The sequence below is a fragment of the Schistocerca serialis genome, chromosome 9, assembly GCF_023864345.2.
Source record: "Schistocerca serialis cubense isolate TAMUIC-IGC-003099 chromosome 9, iqSchSeri2.2, whole genome shotgun sequence".
Taxonomy (NCBI): Eukaryota; Metazoa; Arthropoda; class Insecta; order Orthoptera; family Acrididae; genus Schistocerca; species Schistocerca serialis.
Window position 1 is genome coordinate 329,284,187 of NC_064646.1, and position 11,637 is coordinate 329,295,823.

Consider the following 11,637-nt stretch of genomic DNA (forward strand, 5'->3'; position numbering starts at 1 on the left):
TACATTTATACTGCTTTTTAAGCAAAGGTAACATTCTAAGGTGAAAATCTTGTCCTTCGAAAAACATTACTTGATTTTGAACCCAAGGTAATATTTAATTTAATTTTGAGAAACTAATGATTTACCATGTGGATCACAAATGAGAAATTCGGTTGCTGCAATGTATTAGAATACCAGAGAAAATCATTACCAGCTTTTAATCAGCTTCAGAACAAGATGATGACATTCAGATGAAACGAGAAGGAAAATTAATACAGAATGAAATATTTATGACGGTAGTATCTGTTCCCGAAAGAACAGTTACCGTGGATGACCATGCAGCTTTGCTAGGAATGAAATGATAATTAAGTGGACATCCTTGCTGCAAACAGGCGTTGATGTACTTCATTGGGGACATGTTGAAAATGTGTGCCCCGACTGGGACTCGAACCCGGGATCTCCTGCTTACATGGCAGACGCTCTATCCATCTGAGCCACTGCGGGCACAGAGGATAGTGCGTCTGCAGGGACTTATCCCTTGCACGCTCCCCGTGAGATCCACATCCCCAACATGTCCACATGAGTATGATGGGCAAACATCTATTAGGCGCACTACGAATGTAGCGGTGTGGACATGTTGGGAATGTGGATCTCACGGGGAGCGTGCAAGGGATAAGTCCCTGCAGACGCACTATCCTCTGTGCCCGCGGTGGCTCAGATGGATAGAGCGTCTGCCATGTAAGCAGGAGATCCCGGGTTCGAGTCCCGGTCGGGGCACACATTTTCAACATGTCCCCAATGAAGTACATCAACGCCTGTTTGCAGCTAGGGTGTCCATTTAATTATCATTTCATTCCTAGCAAAGCTGCATGGTCATCCACGGTAACTGTTCTTTCGGGAACAGATACTACCGTCATAAATAGTTAAAATGTGGCTTCCCGGCCATTGACCTTCTTGTGCGAACGCACACGCTATGCCCGAACTCGTACGGAACTTGTTAGATTAATTTGCCACGAGTTATGAGTATGATGGGCAAACATCTATTAGGCGCACTACGAATGTAGTGGTATGGACATGTTGGGAATGTGGATCTCACGAGGAGCGTGCAAGGGATAAGTCCCTGCAGACGCACTATCCTCTGTGCCCGCGGTGGCTCAGATGGATAGAGCGTCTGCCATGTAAGCAGGAGATCCCGGGTTCGAGTCCCGGTCGGGGCACACATTTTCAACATGTCCCCAATGAAGTACATCAACGCCTGTTTGCAGCTAGGGTGTCCATTTAATTATCATTTCATACAGAATGAAATGTCTAACAAATGAAATAAATTATATTAAATGGAATGTAATTGTTGACGTGAGAATTAATTACAGCAGTAGACACACTGTAGAGATAGTATGAATAGACATCACTAAATCACAGGACAACAGAAAGTTTGAGAATTGGACTGAATAGTCATTGTGATCTGTTTATGTATTAGTTGCTGTTGTTACATATGATGTGTACCCTGGAAGATATTTCCATACACGTTTCACTGTTGCTCAAGCATAGCACTAGCAACAGAAAGTTGGAGGGGGAACAGTGACCCAGCTTGGCTGAGAGCTATGATAAGTGCAGAGATGCAGAGACGAAAGTGTTGAGCAGGCAGAAATTTTGTTGTGCAGGCAACCATGAGAATGTATAAAGCATACTTTGTCTTTTTATGAACATCTATCATGTTCAAAATGCAGTTTGCCTGAATCCATTTGCACTCAGAATCGAATTGACTTTAAAATTGAACAAATGCTCAACAATAGCATACTTTCTGCAAGAGATGCTAAAAGTCTAGATGGGGGCCAGTGGTATATGTCTGTATTTTGTGCAGCAATGTTGTCGACACTCACTATGAGATATGACGGGAACAACCGGGGGCCTGTGAGCTGTTGGTTCTACACAGCCAATGAGAGAGTGGTGGTAGACAATAGATGATATGTTTGGAAGCAAGAGACATTGTAGCATTCTCACATGAGTATAGAAAAAACTGGAGCTGTTTTCTTGGGTCCCACAGTAATGACAACCTCAGAAATTGCATTACATACAGAAGAGATAGCCAAATGTCTGTGACAATGGTTATATAAGTTCCACAGCTGTCCTGTAAAGATGATGACAATGATGACTTAAAACAGCAATACCACAAACGACAGGCTAATTAAACAAAAAAGGCAATAAAGATAAAAACTAATGTAAACAATTTTTGTTTATTTTATTCCTCCTTATATAACCAAAATGTAGACAGTCAATAAATGGCACAAATTTCGAAAAGGTGTGATCCTTTACGTCAGAAAAAATTTTGTAATTCTGATTAGTCAGAATATGCTAAAAAATATTTTTTCTCAAGGAGCCTCTTAAAGAAAGGTGGGTCATCTTACACTCAGGTAAATATGGTAAGTAAAGTTAGACAGACCCCCATAATGATAGCTTAAATGCCTGCCCCTACACTAAATTTAACAATCATGCAGAAAAAGTGTAATGTAGAATTTGAGAGGTGAATTCCATTTTCTTATGGACCTACATCAATGCAGCTGTGTTACATGTAGCACAAAAAAGAAGAAAAAAAAGCTGTAAATGAAATTTGGATATTCTGAAATGGGGCAGATTAATAATGTATTTTAGTAGATGCAATACATTTATTTACCTCCAATGTTAAATGCATGATATCACTTTGATATGCATTTTAACCAACACTGCATAGTTATATATCATTTAGGAATACACAATTAACATCAAACTTTGGTAAATCATTTGTACACTGTTTCTTTGCTGGTGTTTGTTACTAGATTGACTTGGGTGTTTCGAGATTCTTAATGGTAATATTTATATTGTTCTTAAATGTTCAAAATTTTAAGCAATAAACAATATATTAAAGTAATATAAATCATTGCATGTTTCATTTAAATTGAATTTCAATAAGTTTTCTCTCCAAAATAAAGGCAAAAAAAGTTATATGAGTAAAATAGTTTGAATAAATGGGCAGTGACTGCCTTTTCACACTAAAAATATAATTTTATATTAACTATTGCACCTCACAGGTTATGCAGTTAAGTCAATATACAATTTTATCTTGCTACCTAATTTTTAAAATATTCATCACTTAAATAATAAGATAATAAATACAAGTCACTGAATGTTATTTCTGAACTCTGTAAAATGATAAAATGTGTTACATTTCAAAATTTCCTAAAATAATACTAATATTGTCATTAAATGTAAGCTTTTTTTATTTTGGAACATTTTGAATACTGGAGTTTCCTTTTTTCAGGAGCAGCAAATAAACTGTACACAACATAGATGCAGTTACTATGCTAATAACACAGTTACTGTACTGGAAGAACTAGAGCTAAATTCTAAATAGCGACTCATTTGTAAGTAAGTTTCAAAATTTTCAAGTATCAACATTTTTTATAACAATATGTTTTCAGTTCAGTGAACATTACCATCTTATACTCTAGTGACCTGTTATTAACAAGTGTGTAATAAAAATACAAAAATTATCAAATCTATAACAAAAAGTGTAATAAACTCAGATGCTGCAATTAAAAAACAAAAAGGGGCAATTTTACCCTCCAATAGGTAACAGGTTCTTCGCATTAATCAAATTACATACCGGTACGGACAGTAACACTATTCTTTATGTGACACAATATTTTTACTTTCTGATAAAGGCCAACAAAATATTTTGGCAAGGAACTCTAGAATCGTGATGCCCATCATACTTCTAAGAAATGACTTTTCTTACATTAATAACAAAGAGCGAAACAGAAACATCCTTATAATAACAAACACAACTAATGAATAAATGTAGTTTTTATGGCACATGCTAATCACTTAAATCTTAAATCCAGCACTTTTTCAACAAAGTCTTAAATATTTGTATGGAAACTAGGCTGAACAGCAGAAAGTGACAATTAGGTTACAGTTTTGTGAACTGCTTGTTTTAGTGAAAAATGGTTATCTTGAATGTCCCACACATTGCTTCTCTTATGAATTTACTGTGTGTGTCTTTTTGCTTGATTTTGCCTCTTTGTAAGGCACTGTAGGAAGAAAACCCATTCAAAGGACATATTTCTGACATTTAAAAATTATCAAACACATAAATGTCCTGCAAAGCTGACAAGCTATGGACAACTGTAAAGTCCTCAACAATTATTTATATTTTGCCATTCACTAAGAAGTTTTACCTGAATGTAAATCATCAGGTGAAACTTCAGCAATAAACACTTGTCACATATTCAGTCAGAGACAAAAATCTACCACAAAAATCTATGAAAATATCTTTCAGGCAAGGAAGCACAGAGCCATGGAATAAAACTAGTGACAAATAATTGGTTGCTTTCTTAAACTAAGTAGGACAGAACTTAATGATTGGAGTTCATGAATCAAGTTCTTTACTTCATGCACAGACACAGCACCTTCTCTGCTGCATTACGCAACCATCATTCAAATGAATAAGTTACATATATATCAACTTTTTTATATATTTATACTATATAAACTTTGTTTGCTAGTGAACTCTAGAAAAAGTACCTAATTTTCTCGCTGCTTCTAGTGTAATTCTAATCAAAGAGTACTTTGCTCCAGCATTAAATCTTAAACTTCTTCACATCACTTTCACGTCTTAAAGCTCTCTGCATTATCATGAGTTTAAAATGTATCTTAATGTAAGCTATTATTCTAGCTCTCAAAAACATGAGTTTCACCAATAAATAAGGCACTCCAAGTTTCAGACTACACATGCTTTTTCAGACATCTGTTTTCATATTTATGTTGGGAAGTCTATTCTTTGTGACATTGAAGGTATTATTTCAGAAAGGTAACTATCATCCTCAAGAGTGTAGGCAGTTTATGTTCAATGCTCAAAATGTTAAAAACGAACAAGAGAAACTTGAGAAAAGTTGTCTTATAATGTCTACAATACATGCAAAACATGACTGACTATGTACATATGTATAATATATGCATATATACATACATTTCACATGTGTGTTTAATTAATTTTCATTTATTACAATTCATAATGCATGGTGGTTTTTCTCAGTTGGCACTAACACTTGTACTGCAGATATCAGAACAAAAAACTTACATGCACTACTTCTATAATGACAAATTATTTGAAGTCTTATAAAAACAAGGAAACAAATGCACTGAATGGAATGATCATTTTCATGTGAAATATTGAAGTTTTTGTGGAAAATGCAGGTGCTATTTTAGTTTAGATGTAATCATTGGATGAGTTTCAAATATCCAATGCTAATATTATAAAATAACACAGAGCTACATAGTATTTTTCAAGCTGACACACTTCTAAATCCACCAACACCTGATAGATAAAAAATAGTACACTAACGGAGATGATGCTCTTGGCACATTCAGTGCAAATACTGTTTACAGCAGAAGTATGTTAGCAGTGACTAGAAAGATAGGAAAAGTAACAATAGAGCCTGTTGCCTTCCATCCAGTTATCAGAATAAAGCTGAGTTTCATAATCAGATGCCATGCCCTCTCTAAATATGCTTCAAACACAACACAAAACGGATTGTACTGCTTTTATCATTTGTCAGGAATTTTATGACAGGAGACTCATACTTCCTCTATTATTATGTTTTGTGGATGAATCTGTGTCACTACTGGTATATGTTTCATGAATGTAAAAAAAAGCAATGTCTCCTTTTAATTTTTTAAAGCCACCACTGTTATCATACAGCAAACAACGAGAATGAGGTAATCATGAATAAAGATGCTTGAAATGCTATGTAATGCCTGCATCTCTAATTAATGGTACACTTTTAGTGATGTCTTATATTTCTTTTGCAAAGATAGAGCACAGCATACATTCACATGTGCTGACAAAAGTTTTAGAAATTATGAAATAGAATTTCTGTATTTTTCTCATTAACACTGTAACAATATTCACAGCTTCACATATTGTAATTTGTATGTCAAATACTGCATATGAATTTAAAATTAATTCCCCAAAGAGCATCAAGTTAGTAATGTTTCATTCATTACATCATTGTGTTTCTTCTTCCACCAAGACACACAAAATGCCTTTCTCGATGATTAGCCAGTCTAAAGTGAGAGCTATAATATCATTAAGGAATCTGAACAGTGCAGTCAAGAAAGGCTACTGTTTAACTTCTGTTGATGTTGAAATCATCACAGACAAATAGAGTGTAATTAGAAAAAGTTAGGATAGGCATGATATAATCAGTAGCAGCATAAGAAATTATTTCAAATGGTTGGACTATTCTGCTTTGTCCTTAATTTGAATATTAAAAAAAGAATAGTAAAGATAATCTCTTAAAAGATTATATACTGTAATTTTTGTTTTTGTTTAATTTTTTGAAATTCTCTTTTCACTATTAGCCAAATCATGACCACTCAAGCTGTTTGTTAATGTACTTATTTAGTCTTATATGCAGTCTGAGATTTATGGGTTGAGTCACACCATTCTACTTCAAAATATCAGTCACTGACAGGCAGAACTTAGTACACTAACTTGGCCAACAAAGAAAATTCCCACCAGTAGAAACATTATCAATAATACAGATAGATACATTGGAGATTCTCATAATGTTAAATGGAAAATATACATTATTTCAATAATACATGAGATTATATGTTACTTAAAGGTTATGAAGTAAGTTATATTTAAAATTAAATTGTTTTAAGAGCAGTAAGATTAATATTTGCAGTAATAATGCAGCTATTTGCAAATTAGTGGAGCATAGCAATACTGAGAGGTTAGGAGCAGAATTTCAATGCACCCAATCCACCATTTACTGCTATATTTTGTCCACATGAACACTAAATATATCCATGCAGCCACTGTTCAATTTAGTTTATTCAACATTAAAAATCTGTCATCAAAACACAGTTATATTCAGCTTAACATATGGTCTCCAGAAATATGTTACACAATTTTTTCTGAAACACATTGTAAATACTTCTCAAGGAATGTGACTTGACTAAGAGAAGTATTATTCATATTTCAGTAAATATGTTAAATGAATAATACATAAGATTACCACATGGTGGAAGAAATTGGTATGGCTTTTGTGACTTTTAACAGTAATTGGTCCCCAGAAGTACACCTTTAATGAACAGGATTGGATTTTGTGACTACAATAACACTTCCACCCAGAGCTCAACTAGAGAGATTGAAATTGAATATTATAAATTTTATGGCTGGATATGTGAGTGTCACAAATGATTATCATGCTGGAATGTTCACTATTTTGAATTAACAATGTGCTCTTTCTCCAGTCCTTCACTTCAAGGCACAATTTTCAAATAAGTTACAGTTTCTAAAATATTTGCAGAATGTTCCTTTTTACCCAGCATTTATTCTTTTGTATACTGATGATATCAGCATTAAACAATGCCACAGTATATAACTAAACCACTTTACACAGTGTAAAGTAATTTTTAATCAGTCACTGTATTTGCTACACAAGTAAATCCCACCCTTTCATTGATCTGCTAAACAAGAAAAAAAAAAATATTACATCATGAAACACAAAGCTAATTTCCAGAGGACTTATTCATGCAGTTGCATTACATTAAAGTCAGCTGTTCTTTTGTATTGGTCATGGAAGATACTGTGATGGTGCATTTTTTGATAGCTGCATCATTTCTATGATGAATATGTAGACATGTGTGTAGTGTAATGTGTTCATTATTAAATGTATTATATCCTTTCTCAAGAATCTCCAAATTTTGGGGAGAAATGCTACAAAGAGGGAAAGGGGTGAGGATGGGAAGGGTGTGGGATGAGATAGAGAGAGAAGAGAGAGAGAGAGAATATAGATTAATTGGTAGGAGCATGGATAAGAGCAGGTTTTCAACTTGCAGGGAGTATCTTTGTATTAAGGAAAACTTTTTACAACTATCAGACACAGTGAAATAAAATTATTCATTATTGCAGGACTTTTGTTCCCATGTATACTGAGTCTCTATAACACTTGCACCTTTCAAAATTAAATGAACAAAACTGTAAGCATGATATGGCTATTGCACAATGTTGCTCTGTAATGAGTTCACATGTGCATGTGTGGCATAATGTGTATGATCTTGATTTCAAGGGTTAATAATGAACAAAAATTGATTTCTTACAGAACCTTCTACAGCCAAATACAAAACCTCTGTATATTTTCATGAACAATAATGTGTGCAGACTACTGAAGGTTCTCTTTGATAGTTATGTCTATTGAAGCTTCTACTGATAACATCTCTGCTAAGAGTGCACTTTCTGCTGCTCCTGTGTAAGAAAAATGTCGCACGAAAGTAATGAGCTATAATAAAACTAAGCACAATAAGAGTCTCAGTTCTCCATAATTCTATCATGGGCAGCGTATCTTTATGACATCCTCGGACTGCAACTGGTTTCTCTTTTTCTCTCTCTTCTTTAACTTTCATAGTAGATATTTAACTTTTGATATATTAGGAAATTAGTACCAAATTATACTGCCCTTGTCTCCACATCAACCCCTAAATTTGCTATGAATAACCTAAAAGTATGTTCTTACTTTGGTTGTTTGCCTTCTTGGAATTCTCGCAGCAAAGAAACAAGCAGGAAAACAAAATGGAATCAACACTTGAATTTGCTCTCATCTCTCATTTTGATATCAGCAATACTAGAAACAACAACTGATCATTTGCAGACAGAATGGAGATCAATACATAATGCTGACAAAAAGTGAAAACTGGTGCTTCACTCATCCTTCCTTTATGACAAATTGCTCTTTGGACAAGAATGAGTGTTTGAAATTAAGAGTCCAGTCTCTTTCTTCTCCCTTTAACTGCAAACTCTTCAAGACGCTGATTATATCTTTTAGTAACAAACACACCATTTTGAATTAAATGGAGGCAGCATTTTTCCACCAAGATTAAAATTTAGTAGCAAACACATAATTTTGAATTTATTGGAGGCAATATTGTTCCACCGAGATTAAAATTTTATCAGAAAGATATTGTTGTTCATGTTACAAGGTTACAGAGCCCACTCTTGCAGTTAACACTGAAGCACAATATGAATCTGTGAAGTCAAAGAAAGGAGAGCCCAGACCGGAAATCAAAAATATTAGGAAAAGAATAGATTCCTTCTCACTGTAAATATGTCATGTTGAATTGCAGATAGGCACAACAAAAAGACTGTTACACCCACAGCTTCTGCCCAAAGCCTTCTTCAGAACAGAAAACACACACACACACACACACACATACACACACAGGCAAGCTCAACGCATGCTCACATGATCACCATCTCAGGCAGTTCAGGACAGAATGCTTCTGGTCCAAGCTGCTGGAGATGGCAGTCATATGCGTGTGAGGTGTGCGGGAAACATTCCACGTGGGAAAAATATATCTAAAAACAAAGATGATGTAACTTACCAAACGAAAGCGTTGGTATGTTGATAGACACACAAACAAACTCACACACAAAATTCAAGCTTTCGCAACCCACGGTTGCTTCATCAGGAAAGAGGGATGGAGAGGGAAAGACGAAAAGATGTGGGCTTGAAGGGAGAGGGTAAGGAGTCATTGGAATCCCGGGAGAGGAAAGACGTACCTTAGGGGGGAAAAAGAACAGGTATACACTCGCGCACACACACACACACACACACACACACACACACACACACATCCATCCACACATACACAAGCAGACATGTCTGCTTGTGTCTGTGTATGTGCGGATGGATATGTGTGTGTGTGCGCGAGTGTATACCTGTCCTTTTTCCCCCTAAGGTAAGTCTTTCCTCCTCCGGGATTGGAATGACTCCTTACTCTCTCCCTTAAAACCCACATCCTTTCGTCTTTCCCTCTCCATCCCTCTTTCCTGATGAAGCAACCATGGGTTGCGAAAGCTTGAATTTTGTGTGTGTATTTGTGTTTGTTTGTGCGTCTATCAACATACCAACGCTTTCGTTTGGTAAGTTACATCATCTTTGTTTTTATATATATATATATATATATATATATATATATATATATATATATATATATATATATATATATGTGTGTGTGTGTTTTCTGAAGAAGGCTTTGGCAAGTAAATGTGTGACAGTATTTTCGCTGTGCCGGTCTGCAACTCAATATGTTATCTTTACGGTGAGTAGCAATCTGTTCTTTTTCTAATATTGCTAATCTATGAATCCACATAGAACAACTCTGAAGAGCCAAACAATGTAGAGAAGCATTATTCTATACGGTTTCTGATGCAAATATTCACAGTTCAAAATGTTTTCACACTTGGGAATGATTTTGTAATCTGAAACTAGAGGTGTGCACTGTGGCCAACAAGACCTTCCAGATAAAATTTAGTAATTGCGATCCCTCCAATTTCCTTTACATGACTGAATAATGGTGGGCTTCCAGCTGTACAACCAACTTGTTGTTCCCATATTATCCACATTATTTCAATGAGCGACCATGTCCTCCTCTTCATGTGCTGCAAGTTGCACTGTTAAATTTACTTGCTGCCTGGATAGAGTTCAGGCAGCAAATCCACTTAGCAGCACAACTTGCAACACCTGAAGAAAATGACCGCTTGGACTGCAACAAGACAGCAAGTACACTTAACTGCACATCTCACAACACCTGAAGAAGGTAATTACATCAGTCATTGAAATACTGTGTGCAGGATGGAAACAGCAACTAAGCTGTATACCCAACACACCATTGAAATTTTAACCTTGGTGGAACAACGCCCCTTTTATTTAACAAAGATGTGGTTGTGGTGCCAAGTATGAAGAAAATATTTATTTAAATCATTACTATGTCATGAATTATCCTGTAAATTCATATTTTCATAATATGGTGTGTTTTTGTAGTTGAACAAGAGCTGATACTACTACTGTAGTCTTTTGGAAATGTTATTCTTCCTCTGTTGCCTTTTCTGTAATCAAAGGCCCTAGTATAGCTGACAGGAACCAAAATGGAAATACATCATTTGTCCATAGCCTTTAGGTGCACTCTGTTGTTAATGATTAGGGAGATCATTGACAAATAAAAATATGAAAACAATAATTCAACTATTCTCATTTCTGCAGAGTTAAATAAAAATTTAGATAATGCAGTAATTGTGTCTTCATTGGCTATTTGAGCTTGCAGAGAAGCAATGAGCAGTCATGATGGGTTTATTTATTATTTTGTAACATGAAGGTTTTCACTACATTGACCCCTATTTTGGGTAACATTTTTGAAACAAAAATTGTCTGATTTTTATACTGAAGGCTGCCCTCATGTACATAACACACCAATTATTTTTCATTCGTTCCTTAGACTCACTGTACATGAAGCATATTATATGTTCAAAATAATCTATTAACTGAAATGTCTTAGCACATTTCTGAAAGTATCCCACTTCCTTGACAAACACTGACATGGTTTTCATTTACTTAATGAAATAATTTTATATAAATATGGGAAACCTTGAAATGAAGTTGTGTAAATCATGATATTGTTGTTGGAAGTCAACAAGGGATTTATGTTAATATTATGAGGCTTGTAATTATGTAGGACTGAAATTAAAAACACTGATTTCATTAAAACGGAGTCAGCAATATAGTTTGGTGTGATCACAGCTACTGGCATTTGTCTACCTCTATCAAAAGTTTCTCA

The 11,637-nt window shown here is 35.0% G+C and overlaps 2 non-coding genes across 2 annotated transcripts; both read left to right on the forward strand.

Annotated features, from left to right (window-relative positions):
- The first annotated feature begins 681 nt into the window (after positions 1-681).
- Positions 682-756, forward strand: Trnat-ugu (transfer RNA threonine (anticodon UGU)). Its single transcript has one exon. It is a non-coding gene; the product is annotated as a tRNA-Thr (tRNA).
- A 365-nt stretch (positions 757-1,121) lies between these two features.
- Positions 1,122-1,196, forward strand: Trnat-ugu (transfer RNA threonine (anticodon UGU)). The gene has a single exon. It is a non-coding gene; the product is annotated as a tRNA-Thr (tRNA).
- The last annotated feature ends 10,441 nt before the right edge of the window (positions 1,197-11,637 follow it).